Genomic DNA, 8,948 nt, shown 5'->3' on the forward strand with positions numbered 1-8,948 from the left:
CAACTGCTATGATTAACACAGAACTGACCGAACTGAGCCCTTTACTTCGAAGGAGAATGACCTAATTTTCAAAGCTCCAACAACTCAGATTTCTTTATTTTTCAAAGATGGCTTTTTAAGTCACAGCTTCAGCAACTATTAAGTACAAACAGCATCATAAGCCCCATGCTGGCTATAGAGAGACAGTCCTAAGACAATGAGAATAAAGTCAAAAAATGTTGTCACTATGACTTTTATTCCAAGAGAGACTCCATCTTTTAAGAATCTGCAGTATTTGTAACCAAGATCGATTTTAAATTTTAGATTGGGCAAATACTCTTAAATGCAACTTAGAAAAATAATTTCTTATTTTTCGGCAGCATTTTCCCTGAGTCAAACACATGACCACCCAGTTGCAACGGACTTCTCTTCTTTAGATTTCGGGGGTGCAGCCTCACAGCGTCAGGCCCTCCACCAACGCCTCTGCTTGTGTCGTGGCATCGTGTGCTTACGTCGGTTACGTTTGATCTCTACCCTTTGTGTGCCAATTGTGCTTGTTTCTCTAACTCGGTAGAGTGTAAAGCAATGGAATATGAACCCTTGAGGAGAGCTACAGCATCTCTGAGTGTAAAGCAATGGAATATGAACCCTTGAGGAGAGCTACAGCATATGCTGAGTCCTTTGGAAAGCCTTGAAAAGGAAGGCCGCTGCAAATATTTCTGCTGAATTAGGTGTGGGCCAGATGCTTCGAAAAGATTGGGAGAAAGCATAAACATCTAGAAGGATTCTGGATTCAGAAGATTTCACATGTCTCTGTAATTCTGGCCTCACTTTAAAGAAACTGAAATTGAGAATTCATAGACGAGGCATTATGGGTGTGAGTATCTGAGGAAGACTGTGTGGTATTTCAATCGGGCAGCCGATGCGTGAACCGAAGGTCCGGTGTTTTAGAAAAAAACTAGAGAATTAGTGTACGTTCGTTACATTGAAATAAACATGTTTGAGGAACGTATGCGTCGCTTTTTGTGACCCTCTCTTTACAGAGCATTTTCAGTGAGCCAGGCCACGGCGGGTCCGGTGACTTCGACAGCAAAACGGAGGGATGGCAGACACACTGTTATGGTACATGCCATGAAAGGCACACGGGTCACCTCAGCCATGTCAAGCAGGACGCTCAGCCTCTCTAAATTGTGATTTTTTTGTTTGTAAAATGGGAAAAACTATATCTGTCGGGCTTACTTCATGGCTTCTTTTTGATAATCAAATGAAGTAATAAATAAATATATTTTATAAAGTTCAAAATGCTAAAAAAAAAAAAGGAAGGCAAACGGATCTCCTGAGCTTCAAACTCCCAAAGATGGGGTCCGTGTTTTGTCTAACTCTATATTCTGAAAAAGCCCAGAGAATGGCACTCGTAGAGAGTTAAAATAATAAGTCTTTAATAAATGAGTTAATGGGTGAATGGACCGGTTTTTCCTCCACAGTGATTGTACCCATGGAAATATGGCCTTTGTGATATGGTGGCAGGTGGGCTTCATGGACATCTTAGAACCTGCCCTCGTTTGGGCCACTTCTGGCCATGTCTACAGAGGAGGTATGTGCCATCCCTTTTGCATAGGTTCAGGTGACGCACGATTGATATTTATTAAATAGTGTTTATTGTGTGAGTCAGGGAATGAATGGGTGAGTGAATGAAAATGTTCAGACTCTTTTTGTATCTCTGTTTTCCTCACAATAGGATTTGGTGGTTGTTCAGTTAACAGAGTTAACGAAGTCAGCATTTGGTAAATGTTCAATGACTAAATAAATTGATGCGTAAACTCAATGTATGAACATGGAGATAAACGTGTCTCTTGTATTTTACAGTTTTGTTGAAATATAATTGAAATATATTGTGTACATTTAAGGTGAACAACTTGTTGATTTGATACACATATGCATTAAGCACACTTATGTACACTTGATATATTTATATATAGTACTATGATTGCCACCGTAGTGTTAGCTAATTCCTTTATGAAGTCATATAATTATTATTTCTTTTTTGTGGTGAGAACATTTAAGATCTACTCTCATAGCGACTTTCAAGGATAGAAACACAGTACTGTAAACAATATCACAATGCCGTGCATTAGATCCCCAGAATTTGTTAATTTTCTAACTGCAAGTTTGTACTCTGACCAGCATCTCCCATTTCCACCACCCCTGAGCTCCAGATAACCACCATTCTACCCTCTGGCTCTGTGCGTTAGGCCTCTGTCGATGCCACATATAAGTAACATCATAAAGTATTTGTCTTTCCCTGTTTGACTGATTTCACTTAATATAATGCCCTCGTGGTCAATGCCTCTTCTTGCAAATGGCAGGACTTCTTTTCTCTTGGTTGGTATATATAATATATATAATGTATATAGTCTTACATTATATATAATATAAATCATGTATATCACATATATAATCTGATTATATACATATATGTAGATTATATGTATACATAACCTCACATCTTCTTTATCCACTCATCTGTTGATACCCGCCTGGGTTATTTCCATATCGTGGTTGTGAATAATACTGCAATACTGCAATAAACATGGCAGTGAGGATCTGTCTTCAACGTCCTGTTTTCCCTTCCTTTGAATCTAAAGCCATAAGCAGAACTGCTGGATCATATGTTAGTACTATTTTTACTTTTTAAAGAAACCTCCACACTGTTTTTCATAGTGTTCCATGTTGTTTTCACTAATTCCTACCAACTGTGTACAAGAGTCCCCTCTTCTCTCCACCCCTGCCAACACTTATCTCTCATCTTTTTGATGACAGCCATCTAAAGGGTATGAGGTCATACTTCATGGAGGTTTTCATTTGCATCTTCCTGATAATTAGTGATGTAGGGCACCTTTTTATGTATCTGTTGGCCATTTGTGTGTCTTTTTTTAGAAAAATGTCTATTTAGTTCTTCTGTCCATTTTTAAATCAGATTTTTTTTGTTTGTTATTGAGTCGTATGAGTCCTTTACATGTTTTGAATATTAACCCCTTATCAGATAGGTGGTTTGCAAATATTTTCTCCCATTCTGTAGGTTGTCTTTTCATTTTATCTATTGTTTTTTTCACTGTGCAGAAGCTTTTTGATTTGATTTAGTCCCACTTATTTATTTTTGCCTTTGTTGCTTGCGCTTTGGAGTCACAGCCAAAATTATCATTGCCAAGACCAAGGTCAAGGAGCTGTCCCCTGATGTTTACAGTTTCAAGTCTTACACTTACATCTTTAATCCACTTCAAGTTAATTCTTGTGAGTGGTATGAGACAGGAGTCCAGTTTCATTTTTATGAATGCGGTTATTTAATTCTCAACACCATTTATCGAAGAGACTATCCTTTTCCCAATGAGTATGAGAACACACTTCCTGCCTTTTAAACTTAATAAAGCATCTTGGAAATTGTTCCTGATCAGCATACATAGATCTATGTCATTTTGTTTAACAACTTTACTATCGTTCATTTTACCATTTTCTCACTAATTTCATGCTGTTATCCTACACAATGTTGCAATAAATTCATTTATACACACACACACACACACACACACACACACACACACACACACACTTGTTTATACACCTGACTGAATCTGTAGAGTGAATTCCTAGAAGTAGAATGTCTAGGTTAAAAGAGTTTAGTAACAGGAGGCAGAGAAACTGACTTACTAAATTTATTTTTTAGATTTGATGATTTTTGAGAATATTAGCCCTGTCCAGAAAAACAACGAATGGATTTCTTTTCTCCCTTGAGGTTAAAATGGAACTTTAAGGGCATTTTGCACCTGAGGTGGGACAATATTAGACAACCAGTCTCAGCTCTGTATTTGGGAAACTTTCAGTTTTTAGCATAGAAAAAAAATTTTACAGAAAATCTGAAAACTTCCTGGAATAAAGATGTCAGGAGATCACTTTCATCTCTTTGGAAAACTCATCTCGAACATGATCAAATTGATAGAAATGCACTTCTTTCAGATTCATTTCATGTTCATTTGTTTGTTTGTTTTTTGCAAAGCAAATAATTAATTATTGATTTTCTTCAGCCTTCCCTATCTCAATGAGTACTTTTTAAAATTGCTTTAAGGTGATAGGAATCATAAAAAAATTTAAGTGCATCTACCTATTAAACAGAGAAGAAATATAGTCATCCACGTGAACGCTAATGTGTACAGATAAATATAACTAATTAATGATAAAGAGTATGTTTTCCACTTTGACTGAATGAAAATAGTTTAAGACACGGGAACATTCTGAGTTAAAAATTGGTACAGAAACTAATCCTATAGATGCAGTTAGTTCTTGCTAGAATTCACTAAAAAGGTATTTTACAGCCAAGATACAAAAGCAACCTAAGTGCCCATCAATAGACGATTGGATAAAGAAGTTATGGTACATATATACAATAGAATATTACTCAGCCATTAAAAAAATGAAATCTTACCATTTGTAATGACATCAGGAGCTATTTAAAAAACTAATTTATTATTGAGAATAGTTTTTAAAGTGATTAGCTTAGAGTTGTCTGCAAACATACAGAAAAAATTAATACAGAACTATTCCATCTAAAGCTGTTGGTTGAAGAAATCAATTGCCATTTATAACAGTTGTTCTCAGTCCTGGCTGCACATTAAAGTCATTGAGAGCTTTTTAAAAAACACAAATGTTCAACCGAACCAATTAAAACAGAATCACTGGCTGCAAGAGGGGAGTGGCAGGCATGTACATTTTTTAAAGTTTTGCTAGTGATTCTAACTATGCAGTTGGGGTTGAAAATTACTAGTTACAGAAAGATAAGAAGCAGGAATGTAGACTGGAACTCTTTCTGATAACTACCAGGAGGCCAAAGTAAGTGTGAGACAGATCACCTCTCTCATTGCATGTAGATTTAGAAATGAAATGGCCCCAAGAGCCTGTTTTATTTTTCCGCAACTCAACAAATTCGAGGATGTAAAAATGGGACAGAGTGAAGATTTAAGAACGTGAGTGGAGACCTCTTTAGAGAGTGCGGATGTTATGGTAGAGCTTTCCTTCTCTGAAGGAGGCATCGTGGACGCTACCTTTTGCCTCATACATAGAGGAGGGACTTCGATGGGTACACTTAGAGAACGCTGAGATACATTTCCTGCCACTGGGAGACACAGGATTACTGTCTGATCCATGCATGAGACAGCTTTATCAAGCATAGATTAGTCTGTTTTCTACCAGCCAGCTGGTAGAATCAACAGTGCTATAATGTGGGAATCGACTTTCCTCTCAGAGTTTGTCAGGGCAAGAAGCCATAAGTGTTTTCCTGTAGAGAATGGCAGTGACATTGGGAGACAGATCCTGCATGGTCGCTCACCAGCATGAGTGACATGAGAGGTGAGCCAACTCAGCAGAAAGAGGTAGGAGGAGTATCTATATGTGAAAAGTAGGGTTGCAGGCGATTGCTTAGAATAGAGTTATATCTTCTTGGGTCTACAGGAGAGCAGAACCCTCCAGAGCCCACAGAGGCCACCCACGATATCATCTTCTAGGGCTACATTCTAATGAGCTGCCAGCTAGAGGACATAAAGCCATGCAGCTCAAATATAAATCAGCCTTTTCTTTTTCCTCATCCTCCTTCTCCTACGGCAATACTGAAGAGAGTAGAAGAGCTAGCAAACACAGCAAGAAGAGGAGGTAAATCCATCCATGTCCTCGTTCTCACTGCAGGTTGCCATCTTAATGCCTACCCAAGATGGGGAAGAAGATGATGTTAACAGTTATTGGAGTTGGACTAGCACAGTTTCTCTATAATCCCTAAACTTACAGAGCACGGCAGGAAGTGAAAACCAAGCTCTTAGTCAAGTGATGTTCTAATTAAAGATTTTAGTCTTGACATGACTTACTCATCCTTTTACCTATCAGCCTTTTTATTCCCTTGATCCTGAATATCTTCCTGCGTCTTAATCTGTGGCTTCCTCGCTAGGGTTCCTTCATTTGTCTTGCCTACTTCTGAGAACTATCTAGTAGTTGATGTCTTCTCAATTTTTTCTTGAGAACCCTGATTTCTCATTTGCTTCCCACTCTGCCGTGCGGTATTACTTCTCAGTGACATCTGCACGTATTCAAGCCGTCACCCTTTGCACTGCCAACCCTCATCAACAGCTAAGCAAGCCTCATCATGAAACAAAACACAACAATTAATTAGTTATTTTCCTTTCCGGCTTGTTTAGGTAGCATTTTGGAGATGGAGGCAAACAGCAAAGGGCAACACAGTATGTAGAGATCTCATTAGTGAAGCATAAAAGTACACACCAGAATAAAACTGGACTGTGAGCTCATGCAAATTACAGAGCTGCAAATTCAGGGTTTTTTGTTTGTTTGTTTTTGTTTTTTGCATTTGATGAACTGTGTGCTATAAATGCACTGGAGATCACAGGACCTAATACGGTCATGTCATGTGATATTTTAAAAGTCACACACAAAATCGGGCACCTTTACTTTTATATGTGCTCGCTTTTAAAATGGTATCGAAAGCAGGTTTCAAAATGATAAAAAAAAGAAAATGTTCAATTTCTCGTTAAGGGTTTGAATTTTGACAAAGTAGGAAACTCGGATAATTATTACAGCGACTACTTGCCTGCATAAGGTCATTCTTTAGGACTGGAAATCACTTTCTTTTTATTGCTGTGATCTGTCCCCGGCTGTCTCTCAAACTACTCTGGACGGTTCGCTGAGCCCGTCTAGTAGGAAACCTCAAGGGAATGCACGGCTGCAATACATAAAGCAGAAGTTTGGGTTCGTCATTGCATTTTCCCATTTTCCGTTCCTCAGATGTAGAATGCTAACAAAAAAAACCAAAAAACCAAAAACAAAAAAAATAGAGTATCACATACCACTGTGTTAATGAGAAAATCGGTAAGGTGACATTTAGGTAATTCATAAATCTTCATTAAAAGTACATACAATTTTAAGTAATGAGTTGTAAATTATGCTGTTAATCGCCTTGCCATGAGTAAGATGATCCTTGTATGCTTGCCACTTTCATTCATTACTTCATTCAACGATCATTTATTTGTTGTTTAGAATGTGCTAGACGCTAGACATATAAGGTAGGGTAAGATACGATACTGCTCCTGCTTCACATTTTTGGTGTATTTGCAGAGAAAGGCTTGTGAAAGATAATTTCAGTAAACGGTCAGTGTTATAACTACTGTGCACCAACTCCAGTGATGGAAATAAAAATGGCACAATTAATTGATTGGAATGATTTGGGAGGAAGTGTTGCAGAGAGGAGAAATCTTTGAATGAGTTTTCTAAGCTAGAGTAGGTATTCTAAAGCAAATATGACGATGCTGAGGGAGGCACTGTACACCACAGATGAGCATGTGCTAACATGCTTAGGCATGGAGCAGCTTGCACCTTCGTAAGCTGTCAGTCATGTGATACGGCAAGAGTGTGGGGCATGAGAAATAAAGTCCTAGGAGATGCATTGACAAATGAAGACAACTCCCAGAATACAAAGTATCTTCTATGTGTGCTACAGAATTTGGTGTTACTCTGTAGGCGATGAGGTGTCATTAGAGAACATCTAGAAGGAGAATAACACTGTCAGATTTGGGGTGTTAGACAGATTGTCTGACGGCCGTATGAAGGATTGGTTAAAAACTCAAATTTGAATCTTTTGAATGTGTGACAATTGACGCGTAGATCGAGAGGGTCTGTTAAACTCCTACACTGAATGCAGAATTTGCGTGCCTATACGCTTTTTCCTTAGAGAAGTTCATTAACCTGCATTTGAAGAAGTTCATTAACAATCACTGAAAAGAGATATATTTTTAGTTTTATATATATGGCTTTCTGTTGAATGATATCCTTGAAACTTATTTCATTTTGTTAATCGATGTCACCTCCAATAATTTTTAATAAAAAATAAAAGATTTAACCCTCCTCTCCCCCCAAAAAGAGATAGTAGTGAAAGCCCAGGAATAGGGTAATCACCTCATCCCCCTGGCACTTTCCTGGTTTTAGTACTGAGAATATTGCATTCTGGGACAATTCCAGGAAAACTGGGACAATTAGTTACCCTACAGGGAAGTCAGAAGTCTGTCGAAATGATCCCTGTACAAGGAAATTAAGAACTTCAGCTAAAGGAGAAGTAATGTCCATGAGAGGTATAATCCATAGGGTGGAGTGGCTAATGGGCTTAAGGTATGGTGGGAAAGGATGAACTGAATATAAACCCTATGCTTCTAGTTCTTGTTACTATATATTTATGGGGTTACCATAAAGGAAAGTTTGTGTGTGTGTGTGTGTGTGTGTGTGTGTGTGTGTAGAGTAAGGATGAGTTCTGTTTTAAACATGTCAATACTAAGTATTTATGAGATTCTGATAAAAATGTCCAATGAGAAGTTGGATATATAAATTTAGCATTACAGGAAATATACCTAGGATGGATATATAATTTGGTGAGCCATTATGTTGTGAGTATTAATTGACAAGATTATTTAGGGGTGATGTGTACGGGGAGAAGTAGTAGTCATGGAGAATATCCTGAGAAATTTCTATATTCAAGGACAACATAGGAGAAAGATTCTGCCAGGGAAGTGAAAAAAGTCTGCTCAGAACTATGAGCAGATTTTGCCAAGAGAAACTGCACTCTCAGAATCTAAGAGGAAAGATTGTGATGATTATTTATAGCTTTTAAAGTTTTAAATATTTTTCTGGATGTACCAGCCAATGCAAACAGAAAAGAGAAAGAAATTATAATATAAAAATTGGAAAGGAGGAGATAAAATATATTGTTTGAAGCTTACAAGATTCCATACTTAGAAAATCAGTTGAAAATATGATTGCAACAATAAGAGAACTTAATCAGCTGGTCGGAAACAATGTTATCGAGAAACCAATAGTTTCTATTTATATAAACAATAAGTTGAAAAAGTTAATGAAAAAAGACAATCATCTAT

This window comes from Pteropus vampyrus, unplaced genomic scaffold (genome assembly GCF_000151845.1).
Source record: "Pteropus vampyrus isolate Shadow unplaced genomic scaffold, Pvam_2.0 Scaffold121, whole genome shotgun sequence".
In the NCBI taxonomy this organism is placed as follows: Eukaryota; Metazoa; Chordata; class Mammalia; order Chiroptera; family Pteropodidae; genus Pteropus; species Pteropus vampyrus.